This window comes from Hemitrygon akajei, chromosome 17 (assembly GCF_048418815.1).
Source record: "Hemitrygon akajei chromosome 17, sHemAka1.3, whole genome shotgun sequence".
Classification (NCBI taxonomy): domain Eukaryota; kingdom Metazoa; phylum Chordata; class Chondrichthyes; order Myliobatiformes; family Dasyatidae; genus Hemitrygon; species Hemitrygon akajei.
In genome coordinates this window covers 86,146,507-86,173,701 of record NC_133140.1, presented here as the reverse complement: position 1 = coordinate 86,173,701, position 27,195 = coordinate 86,146,507, and the positions used below count along the sequence as shown (strand labels likewise).

General features: G+C 41.9%; 1 protein-coding gene across 2 annotated transcripts in view; it reads left to right on the top strand.

Annotated features, from left to right (window-relative positions):
• garre1 (granule associated Rac and RHOG effector 1) overlaps positions 1–27,195 on the top strand; it is a 212,231-nt gene that overhangs the window by 62,265 nt on the left and 122,771 nt on the right. Inside the window, exon 1 of one of the 2 annotated variants that reach the window (XM_073070470.1) lies at positions 2,923–2,942. The exons of the other annotated variant lie outside the window; for it this stretch is intronic. The gene's annotated coding sequence lies outside the window, so the exon portion shown is untranslated. Of the gene's footprint in view, positions 1–2,922; positions 2,943–27,195 lie in introns of those variants that run through there. 2 annotated transcript variants of the gene reach the window in all.

Below are 27,195 nucleotides of genomic sequence, written 5' to 3'. Positions count from 1 at the left end.
GTGGCCCTGGGGATTCCTGGGATCTGCTGGCAACTAGTCCGGTTTACATGTCAACAGAGACTGGGCAGGAGCCAAGTTTGCAGGGAGTGCCATGGAGATGCACATGGCTCTCATTTGCTGACGCAAGCACCCTCCTTTGTTCCACTATCTGTAAACCCGGTCATTCACATGGTGGTGCGTTTCAAGATTGTTTAATCTCATTTCCTGTACACAAGTGTAAAGGAGAATGAAATAATTGTACTCCGGATCCGATGCAGCACAAAATAAACACAATAAGATGGCTTGTGAACATTGATTGTACGTCTGTAAAGTGACGCTAGGCAGAGAAGTTTCTGTAATAAGGTGACTTTGACAGGAGATGATAAAGTAGTGGTGGTTAGGGTTGTGGAGAGGTAAGTGGACATATTGATTAGCCTTATTGCTTGGGGAAAGTAACTGTTTTTGAGTCTGGTGGTCTTGGTGTGAATGCTACATGGCCTCCTCCCTGATGGGAGTGGGACAAACAGTCCAGGAGTAGGGTGGGTGGGATCCTTAACAATGTTACTGGCACCTTTCCAGATATATATGTCCTTCATTCTCATCTTGGCTGTGTTTGTGTTCTATTTCACACAGTCAGTTTACAAACATCACTTGGAGCTCACTAATCCAGATTAGATTTTCATTAAATTTTGTAAAAGAATAAACACAGGGATTCTGCAGAGGCTGGAAATCTTGAGCAACACACAAAATGCTGAAGTCCCTCTAAGGGACCGGATATATAAGTATTTGAATAGACATGGACTGATTAATAATAGTCAGCATGGCTTCGTACATGGTAGCCAATGTTATAGAGTTTTTCGAGGAAGTTACCAGGAAAGTGGATGAAGGCAAGGCAGTACATGGACTTTAGTAAGACATTTGACGAGGTCCCCTATGGGATGCTAGTTAAGAAGGTTCAGTCACTTGGCATTCTGGATGAGGTAGTAAATTTGATTAGACATTGGCTTTGTGAGAGAAGCCAGAGAGTGGGAGCCTGTCTGACTGGAGGCCTGTGACTGGTGGTGTACTGCAGGGGTTGGTGCTGGGTCCTTTGTTTGTCATCTATAGCAATGATCTGTGTGATAATATGGTTAAATGGATCAGCGAATTTGCGGATGACACCAAGATTGAGGGTGTAGTGGACAGTGTGGAAGGCTTGCAGAAGGATCTACATTATTTGGAAGAATGGGCTGAAAAAGGGCAGATGGAATTTAATGCAGACCAGTGCAAGATTTTGCACTTTGATAGGACCAGCCAGGGTAGGTCTTACACAGTGTGGCAGAACAAAGGGATCTGGGAATGCTGATCTATATTTCATTGAAAATGGCTTCACAGGTAGATAGGGTCATAAAGAAAGCTTTTGGTGCATTGGCCTTCATAAATCAATGTTATTGAGTACAGGAGATAGGATGTAATGTTGAAGTTGTACAAGACATTCATTGGTGAGGCCTAATTTGGAGTATTGTGTGCAGTTTTGGTCACCTACCTACAGGAAAAATATAAACAAAGTTGAAAGAGTGCTGAGAAAATTTACAAGGATGCTGCTGGGTCTGGAGAACCAGAGTTATAAGGAAAGATTGAATAGGTTAGGACTATATTCTTTAAAAAGTAGAAGATTGAGAGGGTATTTGACAGTGATGTACAAAATTCTGAGGGTTATAGATAGAGTAAATGCAAACAGGCTTTTTTCTCTGAGGTTGAGTGGAACTACAACCAGAAGTCATGGTTTAAGGGGAACATGAGGGGAAACGTCTTCACTGAGAGGGCTGTGAGAATGTGGAATGAGCTCCAGCACAAATGGTGGGTGCGAGCTCGATTTCAATACTTAAGAGAACTTTGGATAGATACATGGACAGTAGGGGCATGGAGGGCTATAGTCTCAGTGTAGGTTAATGGGAGTAAGGTATTTTAAATGGTTTTTGGCATGGACTAGCTGGGTTAAAGGGCCTGTTTCTCTGCTGTTCTTCATTTGGAAGAAAAAGCAAAGGGTTAAAGAAGAAGGAATCTGTTAGAAAAGGAGAGTGGACCATGGAAGAAAGAAAAGTGGAAGGGCAACCAATGGAGATGATGGATAGATGAGAAGAGAAGGGATGAGAGGGGAACTAGAATGGAGAATAGAAAAAGGGAAATTACTAGAAGTTAGGTGCTGCTTGACCTGCTGAATTCCTTTAGCAGTTTGTGTGTTTTGATGAAACTTCCTTAAATGTCTTATTTCTGAATCCTCGTGAGATTTGCATCTTCCTTTCTCTGATCTCCTTGGTGATGTCTCCAATCCTGTGTCTGGCTTTTTGACTATAATTTGCACAAGTTCTTAAGGTGACTTGGTGTCAATATTAATGATGCTTTGTGAAGCTTTCTTGCATTAAAGGTGCTGAATAAAACATGAACAGCAAAGTGTTCAGAATATGAAGCCATGACAGTGAGTGGTGCCTAATGTACAAGCTGGAAGGCAAAGCTATATTCTATGCAAACATGAGGTGCTATCTTTGTATAGCAGTTCCAGGCTACAAATGTTCTTTGGGTCCTACTGAGATTACAAACAGCTGAATACCGTTTGGAAGGACTGTCTTATTGGGGAAGGCTAAGGTCAGGCATGCTGTTGATAGGAGACTGGCAGGAGATGGCTGTAAAAGAAAGGCTAGGATGGTCCATTGCCTTTGGGGTGCCAAGGTCAAACATGCCTTAGATTGGCTGTAAAACATTCTCCTGGGGTAAGGGTAAATTTGTTACGACATTTCACTGATTGGCCTAATCTCAAATAATCAGGCAGCCTACAGAGAAGAAGTCATCACCCTGACACAATGGTGTCAAGAAAACAACCTCTCCCTCAGTGTCGCAAAAACATAAAGGAGCTGGTTATGGACTACAGAAGGAATGGAGACAAGATAAGCCCTATTGAAATCAATGGATCTGGGGATGAGAAGGTGAATAGCTTTAAGTTCCTTGGCATAAACATCACCGAGGATCTCACGTGGTCTGTACTTACCGGCTGTGTGGTGAAAAAGGCACAACAGCACCTCTTTCACCTCAGGTGTTTGAAGAAGTTTGGTATGGGCCCCCAAATCCTAAGAACTTTATACAGCAGCACAATTGAGAGCATCCTGACTGGCTGCATCATGGCCTGGTATGGGAACTGTACTTCCCTCAATCGTAGGACTCTGCAGAGCCCAGCACATCTGTAGTTGTGAACTTCCCACTGTTCAGGATGTTTACAAAAACAGGTATGTAAAAAGGGCCTGAAGGATCACTGGGGACTCGAGTCACTCCAACCACAAACTGTTTCAGCTGCCACCATCCGGGAAATGGTACTGCAGCATAAAAGCCAAGACTAATGGGCTGCAGGACAGCTTCTTCCACCAGGCCATCAGACTGATTAATTCACGCTGATACAATTGTATTTATATGATATATAATAGTATGCACAATAGTATGTCCTATTGTGCATACTATTTATTGTAGATTACTATAAATTGCACATTTAGATGGAGACATAACGTAAAGATTTTTACTCATGTATATGAAGGATGTAAGTAATAAATTCAATTCAATAGAGCAGCGAGAGTTTGAGGTGCACATTGACACCAACAGCATAGATAGAAAGGGTGAAGAGCTCTTGTGCAGTGAGCTTAGGGAGAGTTGCTGAAAAGCAGAACTTCAAAGTAGTAATTTTTGAATTAATTCTGGTGTCATGTGCTAGTCAGGGCAGGAATAGAACCAGAGAACAGATTGAATAAGTGAACAAAAGACTGGTGTGGGGGGCAAAGTTTCAGTTTCTTGGATCATCTCTAATCCTTGAAGAATCTTGAATCAAAAAATATCACTCCGGGATTATACTAAAGACATTCCCCCCATCACTCCGCCAAGAGCTGCTGAGATATTGAGGAACAGATAGGCGGGCAGATTAAGGAAAGGTATAAAAACAACAGCAATGTAGTGGGTGATTTCTAATATACATAGACTGCGACCTCATGAGTGCAACAGTTGAGGCAGAGCCGAATCCAGGATTGCTTAAATCAGCATATTGGTAGTCCCTCAAGAGGAAGGGTCATACTGGACCTGGTGTTGGGTAATGTGCCTGGCAAGGTGACCGACCTTTCGGTGGGAGCGCAGTCAGCGAACAGTGATCACAACTCCTTAAATTTTGAAGTAGCTTTAAATAAGGATAAGTATGGTTCATGTGTGAGTATTGATTTTGCAGCACAAATTAGAAGAATATTAGATTGAGGCAGAGTCGATTGGGAGCAAAAATTGTTTTTTGGGCAGGTCCATATCTGACATGTGGAGGGTTTTTAAAGATCAACTGCACAGAGTACAGGACGGGCATGTTCCAGTCAGAAGGAAGAACCATTATGACAAGGTAAGGGACAAGACAGGTGATGAATTTAGTCAAGTATGAAAGGGATGCATATGTAAAGTTTTGGAAGCTAAAATCAAACAGAGCCCTTGAGGATTATAAAGAAGCTAGAAAAAAAAATTCAGGAAGGGATTTGAAGAGAGTACCAAGCTATTCTAACCATTCCTCAAAAGCAAGAGGATAAGAGAGGAGGGTAGGACCTCTCAAGAATAGTGGAGTGAAACTTCTATAGTTGTACTGTGGAGAGTATTCTGACAGGCTGCATCACTGTCTGGTATGGAGGGGCTACTGCACAAGACTGAAAGAAGCTGCAGAAGGTTGTAAATCTAGTTAGCTCCATCTTGGCTACTAGCCTCCAAAGTACCCAGGACGTCTTTAGGGAGCGGTGTCTCCGAAAGGCAGCACCCTTTATTAAGGACCTCCAGCATCCAGGGCATGTGCTTTTCTCACTGTTACCATCAGGTAGGAGGTACAGAAGCCTGAAGGCACACAGTCAACAATTCAGGAATAGCTTCTTCCTCTCTGCCATCTGATTCCTAAATGGACATTGAATCTTTGGACACTACCTCACTTTTTTAAAATATACAGTATTTCTGTTCTTGCACGCTTTTTAATCTATTCAATACTGTATACATAATTAATTAACTTATTATAATTTTTAAATTTTATTTGTTAATTTTTTTCTCTCTGCTAAGTAATGTATTGCATGGAACTGCTGCTGCTAAGTTAACAAATAAGAACATAAGAAATAGGAACAGGAGTAGGCCATCTGGCTCATCAAGCCTGCCCCGCCATTCAATAAGATCACGGCTGATCTGTCTGTAAACTCAGCTCGATCTACCTGCCTTTTCCCCATAATCCTTAATTCCCTGTCACATGCTGGTGATAATAAAGCTGATTCTGATTGTGATGTGTTTGAAGGTGTAAGGTGTGGGTGAGGTCCTACATGAATACTTTGCATTGATATTTTCCAAGGAAATGCACTTTGCAGATGGGGTGATCAATGAGAAGTGTGCTAAACTGCTAGGGCATTTTTGAGATTTGGGTGTTGCATCTTTTGAAGAACATTAAAGTGGATAAGTCCCCAGGGCCTGATGGGATGTAGTCCAGTCTACTGAATGAGACAATAGATGAAATTGATGGGGCTTTAATCAAGACCTTTGTGTCCTCTTTAGCCACAGGTGAGGTCCTGGAGGATTAATGAAGAAGCAGGATCATTTGCAGATATGGGTGGAGTATAATCAATCAAATTTGAAATTATACTCTTTGGGAGATTAATTATAAAAGGAAAAATACACAGTAAATGCAGAACCCTTGAGTTTTGATTTATAGGGTGCTCTTTGGGTCCCAAGTACATGGCTTCCTGAGTGATTTCTCAAGTTGATAGGATTGGAAAGAAAGTGTATTTAAAAGTTATGTTGCAGGTTTATAAAGCTCTAGTTAGGTCATGTCTGGTGTATTGCGTTCACTTCTGACACCTCATCATGAGGAGCCTTTGGAGAGGGTGCAGAGGAGTTTACCAGGATGCTGCCTGAGCTGATTAGTGGGCATGAGCTGGAAGGACAAACTTGGCATTTTTTCTGGAGTCACAGAGGCTGAAGTGAGACTTATAGAACTTTGTAAGCTTATGAGAGGTATGGGTAGAGTACTCGCCCAGAGTTGAAGTGTCTAATACCAGAAGGCATACATTTAAGCTGAGAGGGGGTAAGTTCAAAGGAGATGTGCAGTGCAAGTATTTTACAGAGGTGTGGGTGCCTGGAGTGCTTCACCAGGGATGGTAATGGAGGTGTTTAAGAGACACTTAGAAATGCACATGAATATCCAGAGAATTGAGGGATATAGACATGGTATAGGCAGAGGGATTCGTTTATTTCAACATTTAATTACCAAACTAATTTGTTTGCCACAACTTTGTGGGCCAAAGGGCCTGTTCCTGTGCAGTATTGTTCGATGTAAATGTCTTCTGTCCTGTGCTCTGGGTCTTTAATGAGTTGTGTAGGTAATTTACAAGCTGAGACTGTCTTGTAAACAGCCCTCTAAGCGATGACTTTCTCCTTGAAAGAAAATTGAATATGATGTATAAGTGAACACTAATCCTGTAATTACCAAGAAACAGATGGCCTACTTGAGACTTACGCTTAATACCAGCTGACTAAATGTCATTAGGCTAGATGGCTAATGAACCATCGGGTGAATCTTGCTGAGACTTTAAGCTTCTCACAATATGCGGGTGTTTTGCCTTTGCCCCTGCAGAAAGTTGCTTGCTGGGGATTTGCTCTACAGCACGCTTTCTGAGTGTGACCAGTCACTTGTCACGGCTGGGGTGCTTCGACTTTTCCCAGGACACGCTCCTCCTTCAGGTGTGGGAACTGAAATGAGACTCCTTCCCCCTCTTACCCCCTCCTCCCTCCCCTCTCCCCTTCCTCCCTCCCACTCCCTGCCCCTTCCCCACCTCTCTCCTCCCACTCCCTGCCCCTTCCCCACCTCTCTCCTCCCACTCTCTGCCCCTTCCCCACCTCTCTCCTCCCACTCCCCTACTCACTGCTCACCCTCTCCTATCATCCCCTTCCTCTACCCTACTCTCTCCCTCCCCCTCATTAATCAAAAACCTATTAATCTCCACTTTAAATACTCAATGACTTGGCCTCTGCAGCTGTTTGTGGCAGTGAATTCCACAGATTCACCACCCTCTGGATAAATAAATTCCTTCTTATTTCTGTTCTAAATGGAAGTCCCTCTATTCTGAGGCTGTGACATCCACTTTATCTAGGACTTTCAATATTCAATAGCGTTCCCCTCATTCTGATGAACTCCAACGAGTATAGACCCAGAGCCATCAAACACTCCTTGCAAGTTAACCCTCACATGTGATCAAAGGTGGCAGTTTTTCTTCCTTGATGTAGTTGTAAGTGAGATTCCTCTGGTTGACAATCTATGCTTGTTTGTGGTATGCAGAACCGGACTTACCGAAAGCAATCGCATAACTTGGTCATAAAAGGAAGACAGACTAGTATTTGTATCTCTTCATGGATATTGCAGCATTCCAAAACACTTCACAGCCAGAAAAGCAGGGTGGAAGAGTAGCCTCTCTTTTTGTAATGCAGCAAGTGATCATGAAGCTGTTAAGTTGAGCTTTATTTGTCACTTTGAAGCATGAAAGCATACAGTGAAATGTGTCGTTTGTGTTAATAGCCAACATAGTCCGAGTTTGTGCTGGGAGCAGTCGCAAATGTCAGCATGCTTATGGTGCAACATGTATTAGAATGTATTGCACTGTACCACTGCTGCGAAACAACACATTTCACAAAATATGCCGGTGATATTAAACCTGATTGTGACACTGACCTCAACTCACTCACCCTAACCTGTATGTCTTTGCAATGTGGGAGGAAACCAGAACACTCAGAGGAGACACACATAGTCACGGGAAGAACGGACAAACTCCTTACAGACAACAATGGGAATGGACACTTGTGTTTGCAGGCGCTGAAAAGCGTTACGCTAACTGCTATGCTGCAGTGCTGCCCCATAATCTAAGTCAAAGGTATTGAGGAGTGTGTGTAGGCCTCCATTAGTATCGATAGACCATGGATTTGCACCTTGAAAAGTTTCCAGGGTGCAAGCCTGGGCAAGGTTCTTTTTATGGAAGACCGGCAGTTGCCCAAGCTGCAAATCTCCCCTCTCCACGCCACCGATGTTGTCCAAGGGAAGGGCATTAGAGGGAGTAGGGAGTTGTTAATACCTATCTTTTAATAAATTGAATTGTCATGATAGGTTTGTTATATGCATTCTCAAAGATGCTGCTCTGTGTATCAATAGGAGAAGTAATTCTGATACTTTATAAGAAAAATAAATATTCCTTTTGCTGTCTGTAAGGAATTTTAATGTTCTACCTGTGGAATGCATGGGTTTCCTCCAGGTCCAAAGAAGTACGGTACTTGTTAGTAGGTTAATTGGTCATTGTAAATTGTCCTGTGATTAGGCTAAGGTTAAATCAGTGGGTTGCTGGGCAGCACAGCTCGAAGGGTTGGAAGGGCCTGTTGCCTGCTGTATCTCTAAATAAACAGTGAAGCTTCAGCGTTTACCAGCAGAAATGCAGCAGATGTTCCTTGGGATCAAATGTAGTGTTTAAATGTTCTCAATAATATGTTTGAATTGCACAGTGGTGAACAAGTGTCTAATCTGTAAATCAGTCTGAGTAAATGAGCTGTTTTACATTGGTTGGGACTCCAGGTTCAATTGCATTGCGAACACAAGATGACTTATTACTGGCTAGTTCTCTTCCCCCACTGGTTAAATAGCAGAGAGCCATAATTTTAAAAAAAATGCCACTCAGAGCAGTGCTGATTCTGGTTGTTGTAAATGCCACTGACTTGTTGCTTTTGGCTAGCTGTCAAGTGACCCTCCACATCATTCACAAAATCAGTTGGGGAAAGATGAATGGAAATTAGTTTTACCAAGTGATTCAGGGATGAAGATGTACATGAAGCCAAGAGATGGGATAGGTCTTTTGTTTTAAGATAAACGAACATTTAGGAAATTTGACGTGTCCCTGTTGACCCTCTCATCAATTTTCTCTCCCCCACCCCTTTTGTACTATGTTAAGTCACAAATGTATGGAATGATCTGACTTAAGATGGTTAATGTCATTTTCAGTATGCAAGTGTAAAGGAGAACAAAATAATTGTTACTCCAAATCCAAAGCAGCACTAAAAACACAGCAAGATCAAGAATACAATAGTAAAAAAACACAATAAATATAAATACATAAGATAGCTTTTATATACATTGATGTGTACGTCCGTAAAGTGATGCTCAGTACAAGAGTGTCTGTACATAAGGTGACTGACAGGAAATGATAAAGTAGTGGTGGTTGGAGATGTGGAAGGGTGGAAATGTGGGTAGATGTTGTTATCAGCCTTACTGCTTGGGGAAAGTAACTGTTTTTGAGTCTAGTGGTCCTGGCATGGATGCTATGTAGCCTCCTCCCCGATGGGAGAGGGGCAAACAGTCAATGAGCAGGGTGGGTGGGAACCTTCATGATGTTACTGGCCCTTTTTTTTGCTACCTTTCTGTATATACAGTATGTCCTTGATGGCAGGTAGGCTAATGCCAGTGAGGCCTGGGGCAGTTTTGACTACCTGTTGTAGAGGCGTCTGCCGCAGTGCTGTTTCCCTACCATTCAGCGATGCACCTTGCTAGGTGATTGCATCTCAAATCTTTCTGGACAGCATACAAACATAAACTTTTCACTGCATCTTGGTACCTATGACAGTAATGAATCAATCTATATAGAGGCATGCAAAACTGTATTTGCACTACATGCAATAATAATAAACCAATTCTTATTCACAGTTAAAAAAACTGTAGATTCTGAAAATCTGAAATAAAAGTCCATCAAATTTCTGGAGAAACTGGAGAGGTTAGATAGCATCTGGACAGAGAAACAATGATTGGAATTGGTTTATTATAAATGAGAAGTGATTAATAATGCTACCAATTAGTCCTCATCTCTGTGAAGCTTTCCAGATACAGTAGTGCTAGGGAGTTTGTGAATAGTTTAGTCTATTTCTGTATAAATATGTCCTAAAATGTGATCAGATCTTCATGTAAGTCCCATAACCAGATAAAGAGAATCCAATTAAATAAATAACACATGAACATTACACTTGTTCATTTATTTTTGCAGAAGGCATTACCTCAGAGGTTCAGATACTTTTTCCAACAAATAAACGTAATATTGGATCATTTTTCTCAATAAATGAACAAGTATAATGTTTTTGTATTATTTATTTAATTGGATTCTCTTTATCTAATTTTAGGACGCATGAAGATCTGATCACATTTTAGGTCATATTTATGCAGAAATAGAGAAAATTCTACAGGGTTCACAAACTTTTTATCAGTACTGTACATCATCTGGGACAAACATGAATTCACCCCTGCTGTATGGAAGACACTATCATTTGGATTCAGTTTCTCACCCCAGACTCTGCCTTTGTTTCTGACTCTGAATTTAAACTTCTTTCCCGGTTCTGATGGAAAATCAATGAGCTCAATCATTAATTACCTCATTATAGCTTTGCATTTTATTCTGTACCTACACTGCCTATAACTGTAACACTTTATTTGCATCCTGTTACTGCTTTATCTTGTTTTACCCTGAGGGGTAGTACGGTAGCGCATCACTTTACAGTGCATCACCTACAGTGCCCTGTAGGAGTTTGTACATTCTCCCTGTAACCGGGTAGGTATACTCCTGTTTTCTCTCATACTAGGTTAATTGGTTGCATAGGTGGAAATGGGCCACACTGGCACATTTGACCGGAAGGGCCTGTCACTATGCTATAAAATTAAATACCTCAATACCATGTGTAATGATCTGATTTGTATGAACACTATGCAAGACAAGTTTCTCGCTGTATCTCAGCATGTGAAACCATTTCCAATAATTGGTTCTCTCTCCACTTGTTATCTTATGTCTTCAGTTTCTGTCAGAAATTTGATTGACTTTAATTTCACATTTTCAGCATTTGGCAATACAGCACAGAATAGAAACTTCTGGCTCACTGAGTTCACTGCCCAGACACCCACCTGTTTAACCCCAGCCTAATCATGGGACAATTTACAATGACCAATTAACCTATTAACTGGGTTTGAACTGTGAAATAGAAAGGGTGCAGAGGAGATTTACAAGGATTTTGCCTGGATTCGGGAGCATGCATTATGAGAATAGATTGAGTGAATTGGGCCTTTTTTCCTTGGAGCGATGGAGGATGAGAGGTGACCTGATAGAGGTGTATAAGATGATAAGAGGCATTGACTGTGTGGATAGTCAGAGGTTTTTTCTCAGGGCTGAAATGGCTAGCAAGAGAGGACACAGTTTTAAGGTTCTTGGAAGTAAGGAGATATCAAGGGTAGGTTTTTTTTGATGCAGAGAGTGGTGAGTGCATGGAATGGGCTGCCGGTGGCGGTGGTGGAGGCAGATAGGATAGGGTCTGCGCAGAAGAAAGGCTTGGCAAACTACTTTCGTATCTTGCCATGAAAACCCTACGGATCTTGAGGTCACAAAGAGTTGGACTCGACTAATATGACTGAACAACAGCAAAGGTTGTAGAATTAGTTCATTGTTTAGGTGAGTGAAGTTATCTGTGTGTTTTCAGGATTCTGATGGTCGAAAGGTAATAACTGTTCCTGAACCTGATGGTGTTGGACTTAAGGCTCTTATGCCTTCTTCCCAATGGCAGCAGTGAGAAGAGAGCTTGGCCTGGATGGTGTGGATCCTTGAGTGATGGATGCTGCTTTCTTGTGGAAGCACTCCATGTAAATATGTTCAGTGGTGATGGACTGGGCTCTAGTCTTATCTGTTCCATACTAGGCCATGATGTAGCCAGTTCGGAGATTCTCCACTTGCTGATGGGAAGGGGATCTGTATTCCTCGGAGGTTATTGGATACACTTATCTGTTCTGTCGAACCTTAAGGCCTATTGAAATGTGCATGAACATGTACAGAAAAATGTGTGGTTTGCATCAACATTCACCACAGTCCAGGGATGTGACACGGCAGCCCATAAGTGTCGCCATGCTACCAGTACCAACATACCATCTGCACAACTTATTAACTCTAACCCATACGTCTTTAATGTGGGAGGAAACTGGGAGGATATTATCACCATATTTTTCAATCTTTAAAACATTGTTTATTTTCCTTTGAGATATTGTAAGTGTTACCTACTTTGATGTACTCTTGTTATTTTGGATAATAATAATAATAATAATAATAAAAAAATTTGTAAGGGAAACTGGAGCACCTGGTGGAAACCCACACTGTCACAGGGAAAATATACAAACTCCTCGTGAACAGACTGGGAATTGAACTCCGATTGCTTATCACTGGTGCTGTAAAGTGTTACGCTAACTGCTGAGCCATTGTGCTGCCTGTACTATGATTGATTGATGGAAGAATCTGGAGGGAGTTGATTGGTAGTTGGCGGGAAATTGAGTATCAGAAAAAAATTATATGCCATGGACTCGCTGATCTGTGGCCTGCGGCCGTCAGGCTCCTGGACCAGCTTCACTCACCTCAACAGCTCCATGGCTGTGGACTCACTTACAGGCTCTCTGCATTTGTTTACTTTTTATTGTTTGCACATTTTCTTCTTTTATTCACACTTCGCTTGTTAGGACTTGTGAGGGGATTTTCTTGAAATGGGTTCTATTGTGTTTCTTTGTTTTGTGGCTGCCTGCAAGAAGACGAATCTCAAGGCTGTATACTGTATACACACATTTATAATGTAGTTTGATCTTTGGCTCCTTTGTCAAAAGAAAATATAAATATTTAAGCTTTTTTTTGGAGTGAGCTGATTGTAGAGAAGCCAGAACTGCAGAATGTTCTTCTGCCTCGCCATCACACTCTGCTGTGGGCAGTGTTTAGCTGTATGTGCAGATTCCTTCCCAGAGTTGCATGCTTGTATTGTCCATCTGTTCTGAGGAATTCATGGGAGGTTTCAGATAAAATGCTAAGAATCAAGTCCACTCACTGGTGGAGGACAAACAAGGAAGAATCAAGACCTCTTTGTGAGATTGTTTGACCCTTTGCATTCTTGAGCGAGTATTCACAGTCCCTCTGTATATTTAGAATGTACAGTTTTTTTGTTGCCAGAAGTTTATTGTAAGAAAGAGAAAATGTTCTGATTTGGGAAGATGCAGATTTCTGAGGTGATAACTGTTCACTGTCCCAATCCTAGCTTTTTGAGTTCACATTCAGCCTTCTTAAGCCCATCACTCTTACTGGGGCATAGGTTGCTGACAGCATCTCGCCAGAGTCTTCTGTTTTGGTCCAGTCTTTCAAGTTGTTTTTAGGTGTCTTCAAAGATCCATCCTGTCCCAGGGATGAGGTCTTTGGAGCTTCTGTTGGTGTTTCTGTAGCTCTAGGTTTTTACAGGACAGGGTTATTTGCCTCATTCCCAACCCTCAGTTACAAGGGGCTTGATACTGTCCATGATGGAGTTATATTCTGCCTTAAACCTTTATATTTTATTTCAATTGACCTCATACTAAGACAGAACAAATTTAGTCAGAATTTGAGGAGGAACTTCAATTACACCGTTAAATGGTTGAAATATGGAGAATGTGTGATTAACTAGCATGGGAAAGGCCAGACTCAATCCAGCGCGGACTCACTGCGTCTCTGCTCTCTCCCACACTGCCTTCGATGTCTCTCCCCTGGGTGGCGTATATAGACCATTACACATTACATTGGAACATTAGTATAGACCAGAATGGGGAGAAACAAGGTTTTTCTGGTAAATGGGAGCAGTTAGAAAGTGAAGGAGAAAAGACAAGAGACTGTAGGAGTTGCAAAGTGCAGAGCTGTGGACATGCCTGGCAGGTCAGACTGGGCATCTCTTCCACTCTCAGAGGAAGGCAAAGAAAAGGGAGAGGGTCAAAAGACAAATGAGTTAAACCAATAACACAGGTGGTGAGATGCTTAGTCATAAACCAGTATTAAAACAGTATGTGCCCTAATCATCTGGCATTCTGGCAGTATTGAATCTGATGCAGTGTGTTACTTGGACACCACCAGGAGCCTGGCATTACCAAACCACTGCTCAAGAATGCAGGAATTTTAGGGGCAGGAGTGGTCTTCATGGGATGACATTAACCCACCCTTTCTCAGTTGAATTGGTGATTGTATCGCTGCCAGCTTGCGCACAACAGTTCAATTGTTTTGGTGCGTCTGTCAGATGCTTTGTTTGGCACATTCTTTATATAACCAAACTTGTTTTTTTTTAAAATAAAGCATTTTCCAGTGTTCTGTTCCTTTTTAAAAAAATAAGACTTACCAATCCAAAGAAGAGTTATTTCACTCTCTTGTTCCACTGTGAATTCATTTTCTATTTTAGTCCTCCTGTCAGCTCAGGAATACCTTTGAAGAGAATTGAATAGTTTGTGAATAATCACACTGGGGATTTAATGTTCCAAGCTGTTGTGACTGCTGGTCTTGGTGAGTGCAACAGTAGACAAGCAGTTCTGTTGGTGTTGGGGTTTAAAGCACTGTTTAAGAATGATTTATTAGTTTTTAAAAATGTTTCATTTGAATGTGTACTGCATCATCTTATTGTCAGTTCCCAGATGATTCAAGAAGCATTGACCACATTTGAACAGTTTATACTTACTTGTAAAAGACTTTTCTGGTTATTTCTGCTCTGACAGACACCATTTGGTTCTCAGGCAGAAATATCCCATGCATTTGCCCATACTCTGTTGGTTCTCCAGCATGCTTATCTTTTTCAGTATGGTGATACTCTGCTATGCCTTCACTGTCCATTAGTCCTGGGAGAACCTGCCTTGTGAATGTCGATAAGCTGTAAAATGAAAGTAAGTTATCACCATAGAGTCATGGTTAGTGCAATGCTATTTCAACTCAGGACATTGGAGTTCAGAGTTCAATTCTGGTGTCCTCTAAACAAGCTTGTACGTTCCTTCCCATGTGTGCTTAGCTTTCTTCCAGGTGCTCTAGTTTCCTCCCACAACCGGTTAGTGGATCAATTGGTTATTGTATATTGACCTGTAATTAGGCTAGGGTAAAATCGGGTGTTGCTGGGTGGTGCGACTCAAAGGGTTGGAAGTGTCTGTTCTATGCTGTATCATTAAATTTAGAAAAATAAAATACATTTGCATCCTTGTTGGCTTAACTTAATGTCTCTGCTAATGTCTTGTTTGGGAATGTTAGTTACCAATTGGACAAGAAGGTGCACCGTAGAAAGCATTCGTCTAGGGTGCATCACAACCTGGTATGGAAGTTGTCCTGTCCAAGATCGGAAGAAGTTGCAGAAGATCGTGAACATAGCCCAGCGCATCACACAAACCAATCTTCCATCCTTGGACTCACTTTACACCACACACTGTCGGAGCAGTGCTGCCAGGATAATCAAGGACAAAACCCACCCAGCCAACACACTTTTTGTCCTACTTCCCTCCAGGAGAAGGTTCAGGAGCATGAAGATTCGTATGGCCAGATTTGGGAACAGCTTCTTTCCAACTGTGATAAGACTGCTGAACGGATCCTGACCCGGATCTGGGCCGTACCTTCCAAATATCCGGACCTGACTTGCACTACTTTACTTTCCCTTTTCTATTTTCTAATTATGATTTATAATTTAAACTTTTATTATATTTACTTCGATTTGTACTTAAGGGAGCGCGAAGCGCAGAAATAAATATCACTGATGATTGTATGCTCTAGTATCAATTGGTGACAATAAAGTATTAAGTATTATTATGTATTAAGTAAGTAAGAACCAAAATTCCTCTCCCTCTTTAGTAGGATGTTGAGGTCAATTTGCATGTTTCATTGCTGCCCTCTTGCCCTCATCCCTCACCCCACCCCTCCCACCCCCTTTATTGAGGCTGGCAAGATTTGCAGCAGTTGGCAAGGATAAGGAAAGTCAAAGTTAACTTTTAAGCTGACTGATGCTTGCAATTCTATTGAGCCTTTTGTATCTCAGTCTGCAACTCTCCTTCCAAGGAAGTTGAATCTTGTGTGATGGAGCAAGACAGACGGAGACAGAGACCCACAATCAACACAAAGAATCCAGACAGAAGAGAAAGGAAGTTTAATTTTATGCAAAAGTTGTTGTGAGATCAAATGTGTTGGCTGAAAGTGAGCAAGTTCAACTGGTACTCACAAAAAGGGAATTGGAGAAGTACTGGGAAAAGGAAAATGGTGAAAAAGTGGATTATAGTCCTGATGAAGAGTCTTGACCGAAATGTTGACTGTTTATTCATTCCCACAGGTACTGCCTGACCCACTGAGTTCCTCCAGCTTTTTATGTGTCACTCTGGATTTGCAGCATCTGCAGAAACTCTTGTACTTATAAATGATACTGTTTTGGACATGCAGTTGTGGAAAAGATGTGGTTGAACTGGAAAGAGTGCAAAAAAAATTTACAAGGACTACAGGGCCCAAGTTATAGAAAAGGTTGGCCAGCCTAGGTCTTTACTCCTTGGAATGGAGGAGAATGAAGGGCGACCTGAAAGAAGTGTTTAAAATTGAGGTGGCACAGTAGCATAGTGGTTAGCACAATGCTTTACAGTGCCAGCATCCTAGGTTCAGCTCCCATCACTGCCTGTGAGGAGTTTGTACATTCTCCCTGTAACCACATGGGTTTCCTCCCACTTTCCAAAGATGTGCCAGTTGCTAGGTTAATTGGTCTTTTTAAATTGTCCCATAATTAGGCTAGGGTAAATCAGGGTTTGTTGGGCGGCTGGTTCAAAGGAAGGGCCTACTCTGCGCTGTATCTCAATAAATAAAATTATGAGAGGCATAAATAAGGTGGATGAGAACAGTGTTCCTAGGGTAGGGGAGTCCAAAACTGATGGGGAGGGTATAAATTTAATGTGAGAGGGGAAAAATTTTGAAGGGGCAACTTTTCACTCAGTGTTAAAGTATCTAGAAGAGAAAGAGGTAAGGCAGAAACAATGGTATAATTCCAGAAGCATTTGGATTGGAACATGATTGGGCAGTGGTTAGAGGGATATGGGCCTAACACAGGAATTTTGGACTAGCCTGGATGGTCACTGTGTTTAGCATGGAATGGTTGGGCCAAAGGGCCTGTTTCCTTGCTGTGTTGCTCTGTGACTCAATGAAACCATTTATTCGGTTGAACCTGTCTGTCTCGTGATATTTGAATGTTTTTTAGGCAGTTTAATTTTGTCTGTTTTTGTCAATTGCCATGCTGATTGTTGGCTGACTGGTGTGTTATTTCTATTACTCAGTACTAATAAAACATTTGCTGGAATCCTCTCGTGCAGCTGACAATCTATCGCACATTGCGATTTCAGGTTTGTTGATGCTTGCTGGCTTTGTACTCTGTCCAGTAAGATAGTTTGAGAACATATTTTGAATAAACAGCCAAGCTCAAGTACAATTAATGATGTAATGATTTCAATTTTGCTTAATGAGATGCTCATGGGAAACTAACTCATTACTTTTTTAAAAACTAAAAGCTTTATTGAAACCTAGTGATTATTTCCAGAATAACACATTGAGTCAGAATCTGGTTATGATTGCTGGCATATGTTGTGAAATTTGTTATTTTGTGACAGCAGTACATTGTAATACATATACTGTAATTTAAAAAACTATAAATTTCAGTAAGAAATATATAGAATATAAAAATTAAATTATTTAAGTAGTGCAAAAAAGGAGGAAAAATAGTGAGGTAGTGTACACGGGTTCAATGTCCATTCAGAAATCTGATGGTGGAGGGGAAGAAGCTGTTCCTGAGATGTTGAGTGCATGTCTTCTGTACCACCTGTACCACCTCCTTTGATGGTAGCAATGGGAAGAAGGCATGTCCTGGGTGATGAGGGTCCTCAATGACATATGCGGTCTTTTTGAGGCATCGCCTTTTGAAAATGTCCTCAATGCTGAGGAGACCATTGCCCATGATGGAGCTGGCTGAGTTTACAACTTTCTGCAGCCTTTTCGGATCTTGTGCAGTGGCCCCTCCGTACGTTATTGGAGGAATCACAAATTAACTTCTAGGATATTCACAAACAATTCTGCCACCTGGGATTTTGGAATTTTTTTTTAAAAGAAGAACTTGCATGTAGGTAGAATCTCAAGATTTCAGATGGTCATTGGTGTGCTTTTGATATGATCTCTGCAGTAGGCATGGCCACCATTTCATATGGAAATTCCCATTGAACATCCTGAGTGATTGCATCACTGACTGGTATGGAGGGGCCATTGCACAGTATTGGAAAAAGCTGCAGAAAATTGTAAACTTAACCAGCTCCATCATGGGCACTAGCCTCCCCACTGTCAAGGGCATCTTCAACAGGCGATGCCTTAAGAAGACAGCATCTATCATGAAGGACCTTCAGCTTCCAGGACATGCCCTCTTCTCATTACTACCATCAGGGAGGAGGTACAGGAGCTTGTAGCCAGTACACTCTGTGTTCTGGGAACATCATCTTCCCCACTGCCATCGATTTGAATGATCCATCATTATTTTGCTCTCTCTCTGTATGTATTTGTATATATTCAAATATTCTTGCTGTAACTTGTAGTAATTTTTAATGTATTGCACTGTACTGCTGCCATAAAACAACAAATTTCACAACATATGTCAATGATAATAAATCTGATTCTGAAATATGACAATCAGATTGCTTTCAGTTATGTTGGTTGAGGGAAGATGTTGACTGTGACATCATGGAGAACTTCCATTTTAGTCTTCACGTTTGTGCTATGGTGCCATCTTGTAGATTCAGCTGAGGGCACAGTTAGAACCTTGATGTCTCATTTGGAGGAAAAGACTTTGATACTGCAGTCCTGGCTGGCTGAAATTTTTGTGTTTGAGTCTGCATGGGATTAAGCGTACGGCATCTTGACCTGAACCAGACTGCTCCGCACTGTGCCTTGGTACTAAGTCATGACTTGCACGTGAGCATGCAGAAGCTCTGAATGAAGTTGTGACTTGAAGTGTTTCATCAGTTTGTGTGGTTGTGCTCTATATGCTGCAGAGCTTCAGTTTAGTTGCATAGTTTGACACGGTGGGCTGAAGTGCCCATCCTTACTCTGTTCTTTATTTGTATTTGTACTGTCGTTATTCCCCACTTGCTTCATTGGCAAAATCTGGGCCAATTGGCCTAAGCCAGCTCCTATGCTTTATGGTCTTGGTGATCAAAGTGGTCACAGAGTGGTCACCACATTCTTTGACAAACTTCTATAGATATGTGGTGGAGAGTATATTGACTGGTTGCATCACAGCCTGGTATGGAAACACCAATGCCCTTGAACAAAAAACCCTACAAAATGTAGTGGATATGACCCAGTCTATCATGGGTAAAGCCCTTCCACCATTGAGCACATCTACATGGAGCATTGTCACAGGAAAGCAACATTCATCATCAGCGACCCCCACAACCCAGGTCATGCTCTCTTACTGCTGCCATCAGGAAGGAAGCATGTCTTGAATTGGAGAGAATGCCTTATGAGAATAGGTTGAGTGAACTCAGCCTTTTCTCCTTGGAATGACGGAGGATGAGAAGTGACCTGATAGAGGTGTATAAGATGATGAGAGGCATTGATTGTGTGGATAGTCAGAGGCTTTTTCCCAGGGCTGAAATGGTTGCCACAAGAGGACACAGGTTTAAGGTTCTGGGAAGTAGGTACAGAGGAGATGTCAGGGGTAAGTTTTTTTACTCAGAGAGTAGTGAGTGCGTGGAATGGGCTGCCGGCATCATTGGTGGAGGTGGATACGATAGGGTCTTTTAAGAGGCTTTTAGATAGGTACATGGAGCTTAGTAAAATAGAGGGCTATAGGTAAGCCTAGTAATTTCTGAGGTAGGGGCACGTTTGGCACAACTTTGTGGGCTGAAGGGTCTGTATTGTGCTGTAGGTTTTCTATGTTTCTATGAAGTACAAGAGCCCCAGGATCCACACCACTTAATTCAGGAATACTTATTATCCCTCAGCCATCAGGCTGTTGAATCAGAGGGGGTGACTTCATTCAACTTCACCCACCCCAACACTAAACTGTTCCCACAACCTATGGACTCGCTTTTTGATGGCAGAAGGGAAGAAACTGTTCCTGAAGCGTTGAGTGTGCGTATGTTCCGGCTCCTGTACCATCACCTTAATGGTAGCAATGAGAAGAGGGATAGCCCAAGACCATATCTAAACAGTGTTGAAATGATTCATTATATGCAGCATACTGTTCAATGGTTGAGACATGTGAGAAAGAAATCATATAAGAAAATAGAAAAATTCAGATCAGTTTGGGGTCTGATGAGCAGAGCTGAATTGTGGATGCACTATTTGGAAAGCTGATACAATGGTAGGGAACTTGGCTGTACTGTGGATGTTCCAGTGCAGATGGCCTGGCTTGATTGAGGGAGTGAATGGATATCTTTATTTTGTGGGTAAACCTCAAGTTCCTCTCAGTGACTCATTCATCACCTTTGGCGATGTGTTTATTTTGTGTAACATTACTGCAAATAAAATGTCTCAAGCTTGTTTTTAGAGTTAGTATTGATGGATCACCCTGGTTTTATTCATCTTAAACATCTCTTTTTGTTGGAGAATGTACTGGAGAAAGTGTTGGGCTTTTTGAGGAAATGGATGTTCTCTGCAATTGGATTTCCTTCATTGAATTACTCAGTGACAACAAACACATTAGTTTACTCTGAAACCTTTTACAAGTGATTCTCAATGGTGCTTCTAAGTGCAATGTACTGTCTTTTAACTGTGGATCGAAATCAGAACCAAAGTCAGGGTTAATATCATTGGCATACATCATGAAATTTGTTGTTTTGCAGCTGCAGTAGAGTGCAATACATAAGAGCTATAAATTTCAATATGAAATACAGTTAATAAAAAGTAAAATAAGGAGTGCAAAAAGAGAGCAAAAATCGTGAGGTAGTGATCATGGGTTGATTCATTCACTGTTCAGAAAGCTGATGGCAGAGGAGAAGAATCTGTCCCTAAAATGTTGAGTGTGTATCTTCAAGCTCTTCTCCCTGCTGTCTGGTAGAAAAGAGAAGAAGGTATTTCCTGGGTGATAGGGGTCCTTAATGATGAACACTGCCTTTTTGAAGCAACACATTTTGGAGATGTCTTGGTGCTGAGGAGGCCAGTGCCCATGATCAAGTTTGCAACGCTCCATACCGGATGGTGAAACAACCAATTAGAATGCTCTCCACCCTACATCTGTAGAAATTTGCAAGTCTCCTCAATATCAGATCTCCAAAAAATCTCAATGAAGTATAGCCTCTGTTCTTTGTTTTCATTTTGACATAGGCTTGTGTTCAGTGAGATTAACAATAAATGCAGATCCTTTAAATAAAAGAAAATACACCCTTATTCCACATAAGCCCCTTGAAACTCTCAGTGAATGGCATTTTCCATGTTTGTGGCTTTAGTGGTCTGCACTCTAGTGCTGCCTGCTGTTTCATTGTGTGTGGGACAGCTCACTCCCCTGGCACAGTAGAGTATGCAGAGCAGTCGGAGCGAGGACATGGATAGAATAAAAGACATAGAAAGGAAAGGTTAGCAAGGGTCTGAAATAACAGAGTTATCCAGAGTTGAGGGGAGAAATGAATGATGGTATGAATAGAAAATACGTATTTAAAGATTAACATTACACATCTCTTGCTTACTTAAGCCCCATCACCCTTAATGGGTCATAGGTTGCCGACCGCAGCTCACCAGAATCCTCTGTCCTGGGCCAGTCTTTCAAGTTATCCCCAGGTGTAGCCCATCTTTGAAGCTCCTTCCTCTCCCAGGGATGAGGTCTCTGGAGCTTTCTTCGGCATTTCTTTACCTCTGGGTTTTTAAGGGATGGGATTGCTAGCCCCATGCCCAGCCCTCCTCCTTTTGCAGTTGGGCTTGGGACTGTCCATGGGGGAGTTTTCTTTCTCACATACAAAGAGAGAAATTGATGTTGATAACATCAACTATCAACACAGTCCAAGGATGTACTGGGGGCTGCCTGCAAGTGTCACTATGCTTCTGGCACCAACATAGCATGCCCGCATTTACTAAACCTGACCTGTACATTGGGATCCTGGTCGCTGGAGAGTCCAGAGTTTGGTGTCCTTATGCACCATTATTGGCAGGTCCTGAGGTCAAGGCCTGATGTCCAGAGCTCTGAGTCAGTAAGTCTACTGGGGAGGTCAAAACCTAAGGTCTGTGAGCCCACAAATGCATCGGAGGCTGGAGACGGTCTGTCATGGGGTTGGAGGCCTGTGTGGGTGAACGTGTGTGTGTTAAGGAATGGAGCTTGTTTTGCTGTTGTTGTTTAGTTGCTTCTTGAGTTCTGTGTTGTGGACATGCTATGTTTGCGCTGGAATGTGTGGCAACACTTCTAGGCTGTTAATGCCAAAGACACATTTCACTGTCTGTTTCAATGTACATGTGATAAGTAAATGTATCTGAATCTGAAACCCACGTGGTCATGGAGAGAACATACAAATATCTTGCAGACAATGGCAGGATTTGAACCTGATCGTTAATTGTTGCTGCTATAAAGTGTTACGCTAATTGCTACATGACTGGTTTGAGACATTTTTGGCCCCTCGTGTAAGAAAAGGAGTTGGAGAATGTCCAGAGGAGGTTCACAGGAATTACTCCGGAGATGAGGAGTGTTTAATGGCTCTAGAATTGCACTCACTGGAGAATGGGGGGGGGGGGGGGGGGAAATCTCATCGTAAACCTATCAAATATTGAATGGCCTAGATAGAGTGGATGTGGAGAAGATGTTTCCTTTCGTGGGGGTGTCTAGGACCAGAGGGCTCAGAATGAAAGAAAGTTTTTGGAATAAAAGAACAGTGATAAGGAAGAAGTTCTTTAGCCAGAGGGTGATGAATCTGTGGAAATTATTGCCACAGATGGCTGTTGAGGCCAAGTCATTGGGCATATTTAAAGTGGAGGTTGATACGTTCTTGATTACTCAGGGCATCGAAGGTTACAGGGAGAAGGCAGAAGAATGGGATTGAGAGGGATAATAAATCAGCCATGATGGAATAGCAGAGCAGACTCATTGGGCTGAATGGCCTAACTCAACTCCTATCTCTAATTGTCTTACTACAAAGTGATTGATGTGGTCATAGTGTTGCGAAACTCTTGATTAGGGTTGTGTAAATAGCTCAAGGGAAGTAGCTGTCCTTGAAGCTGGTGACCTGTAGATAATACCAGTGAGGATCATGCCAGGGCAGCCAGGTATATGCAGCACTGACTGCATCTTGGGTCACTCAAGAACATACACTTAGTGGCCATTTTATTAGACATTTCCTGTACCTAATAAAGTGGCCAATGAGTGTATGTTCATGGTTTTCTGCTGCTGGAGCCTATCCACTTCAAGGTTAGACTTGTGCGTTCAGAGATGCTATTCTGGACAACACTGTTATAACATATGGGTTATTGTTGCCTTTATTGTTATTGTATGAGTTATTGTTGCCTTTCTGTCAGCCTGAACTAGCTGGCCATTCTCCTCTGATCTTTGCTCACTGAAGGTTTTTTGTTTTTTGTACCATTCTCTGTAAACTTGTGTGAAAATCCCAAGAGATCAGCAGTTTCTGAGATAACTCAAACCACCCTGTCTGGCACCAACAACCATTCCATGGTTAAAGTCACTTAGATCACATTTCTTCCTCATTCTGATGTTTGGTCTGAAGAACAACTGAAACTCTTGACCATGTCTGTGTGCTTTTATGCATTGAGTTGCTGCCACATAATTGGCTGATTAGGTATTTACATTAAGAGCAGTTGTACCTAATAAAGTGGCCACTTATTGCATTTAAACAGTGTACACAAATGATTCCTTATATGCAGAGTACTGGGCAATGTTTGAGGCGTGTGACAATGAGCTATGGAAGTACAACCTCTTATTGCTAATTGGCTGTCTGTGATGGTCTGTGTCTGTGTCTGTGACGGCTCCGGACTGCTTAAATTGTTGTAGTCACAGTAGGCACTGTCGGCTTTCTGCTGTGTTTGCAAACTGGATTGACTTCAAGGCACATATGATATAGGAGCAGAATTAGGCCATTTGGCCCATCAAGTCTGTTCTGCCATTAATCATGGCTAATTTTCCTCCCTCAATTCTATTTTCTTGCGTTATGCCTGTAACCTTTGATGCCCTTACTAATCAAATACTTATCAACCTCTACTTTAAATATACCCAATGACTTGACCTCCACAGCCATCTATGGCAATGCATTCCACAGATTCACCAGCCTCTGGCTAAAGAAATTCCTCCTCATCTCTGTTCTAAATGGATGTCCTTCTATTCTGAGGCTGTACCCTCTAGTCCTAGACTCACACACTGGAGAAACATTCACTCTGCCTAGGCCAGTCTGGGGTCCACGGACCCCTTGCTTACCAGTTTTGGTCCACGGAATAAAAAGATTGGGACCGCCTGGTTTTGGCCTTTCAGTATTTGATACGTTTCAGTGAGAATTCCCTGCTGCAATGAGTACAGGCCCAGAGCCTCATATGTTAACCCTTTTATCCTCGTAAATGTCCTCTGAGCTCTCTGTAATGCCAGCGCATCCATTCTTAGATATGTGGCTGAAAACTGCTCATACTCTAAATGCAGTTTGAACAATGGCTTGTAAAGCCTTCTTGCTTTTATATTCTAGTCCTGGTGAGTGATTGATAGAATTGTAGTGTTCGAAGATCAGTCAACAAAATTTCAGATGACTCATTGGCATACCCTCTATTGGTGTATCAGAGGAGAAATTAACTTCACAGCAGATTCACACTGGGCAGCTCAGGACATTAATTGTCGCTGCGTTTCATTTGCTGACAGAGGCTTGGAATTCTTGAGAAAAGACAGTGAATGCCTTTGCCTTCATTCTGAAAGAAGATGTAAGTTGAATGGGTCTTAAAACTGCATCGATTGAATTTCTTGTGCTTTAGGAACCCTAAATATATCATAGTCATAGAGAACTGTAATATAAAAACAGGCCCTTCGGCCCAACCAGGCTATGTCAAAACAGCTATCCCAATTTCCTGCTTTTGGCCCATATCCCTCTAAACGTCACTACACCATGCTATCTGTCCAAGTGCTTCTTAAATTATGCTATAGTACCAGCCTCAACTCCTTCCTCTGGTGGCTAATTTCATATCCTCACCACCCTCTGAGCTAAAAATTTGCCCCTTAGATTCCTTTTAAATCTCCTTTTCCCCCTAAGTCTATGCCCCTAAGTTTTGATTTTCCCTACCCTGGAGAAGGGTGGTGGGGTGGAGATACATCTCTACCAAAGGAGGTGTAAGGCACTCCTTTCCTCCACTAGCTTGTTGATCACCTTTGGGCAAGGTGTAGCACTTGCTTATCCCTCTCCCCCTCCCTCCCCCTGTGAAGCCATTGGAGCAGCTGGTACACATCACAAGTCCTGGCTATGTGGCCACTGACACCAGGCAGACAATCTCTAAAGAGTATTGATAATGGCTGGGGTCATTCATCTTGTAAAGACACAGCTCAGAAGAAGGCAATGGCAAACCATGTCTGTAGAAAAACTTGCCAAGATTGATCATGGTCACGCAGACTGTGATCGCTCACGTCTTATTGACATGACACATAATGATGACAGCCCTGGAGAAAAGACTGGAATTCCTTTCAAACTGTTTTAGAGTGAGTGATGTTTGAAGAAAATTGCTACAATAAGGTTCAAGTGCAACTTGATAAAATGTGACCTTCTGGAAACGAATGTACAAATCTGAAATAACTTGGCTGAATTTTATGATCATGTTGCTATTTCTAGGTTTGCACTGTGTGCAAATTAGCTGCCACATTACCAATAATACGACAGTGACTACACTTGTACTGCTCTGGGTCTTTTCACAGCATTGGGACATCCCAAAGCACTTCACTGCCATGTAGAAGCAGTCTGTAATTAACTGAGTCAAGATACTATAAGGGTATCTTATTGAATTCCCAATCGCTGAAGCTGTGAGGGGTTGAGGTAACCACTCCGCTACTGTACTTCCCACCGGCTGACCTTGCTGATTTGTAATGCTGTTAGAATAAAATCTACTGTTACATGCAGGGTTTGTTGAGTCTGTAAGAGCTGTCAAGAGCTTTTGCTTAAAATATTAAAAAGTTCTATTCCAGGTTTCATTTTGTGGTTAGCGCTACTCTATTATAGCTTGGGGTGTCAGGGTTTGCAGTTCAAGTCATCTGTAAGTAGTCTGTATGTCCTTCCCGTGAGTGTGTAGTTTTCCTCCTGCAGTCGAAAGACGTATCAGTTGTTAGGTTAATTGGTCATTCTAAATTGTCCCATGATTTGGCTAGGATTAAATCGGTGGATTGCTGGTGACACGGCTCAAAGTGCTGGAAATATTTTCAGAGAGGCTGTGGCTTGGTTGAGATTCTTGTTTGCCAAGATCTTGGTTTTCCCTCAGGCAAGTGTAAAAGATCTACGTTTGGTAGATCTAACCTTGACTTGCCACCATCGGGAGCTTGACTTTCAGGCTTTTGGCTTCTTTTTGATGGGAGGAGGGAGAAGCAAGTTGTGTACACAACACTCTGCAGTTTCTTGCACCCACAGGGTTATGGGCAGAGCAGCTAACATCTACCTTGAGGTCATAGGTTTAGGTGAGGAGCAAAAGGTGCACAGATGATTGGAGGAAGAATTTGTTTACCCAGGTGATTAGAAACTGGAAAAACTGTCCAAGAAGGGAGCATGGTAAAGTAGTAGCTAGGGTAACACTTTACTACATAAGCAATTGGGGTTCAGTTCCCATCAGTGTCTGTAAAGAGATTATATGTTCTCCCTGTGACCATGTGGGTTTCTTCTGGATGCTTCCACATTCCAGAGTACAGGATAGGGTTAGTAAGTTGTAGACATGCTATGTTGGCACTGGAAATGTGCTGACATTTGTGAGGTGCCCAGCACATCTTCATACTATGGTTGCTGATGCAAATGATACATTTTACTGTATGTTTCAATGTACATGTGACTAATAAAGCTCATTATTTAAAAAAGGATCTTTAATTTTTAGAGACAATGGCCCAGAGGCTCTCAACGTTTAGGAAGCATCTAGACAAGCAGTGAATCATCAAGACAGAGACAACCATGAACCAAATGCTGGTAAATGGGATTAGTGTAGGTCAAAGTTTAATTGTCAAAGGATTCAAAGTACCTCTATTGTCAAAATAGATAGGCAGTATAAAACTCTGAGATTCATATTCTCCACTGACAGCCATGAAACAGAAAAACATTGAACCTGTTCACAGAAAAACATCAAACCCTTTCACATGCAAAAAACAAATCGTGTAAATGGCAACAAGAACATCAACCCCCCCCCC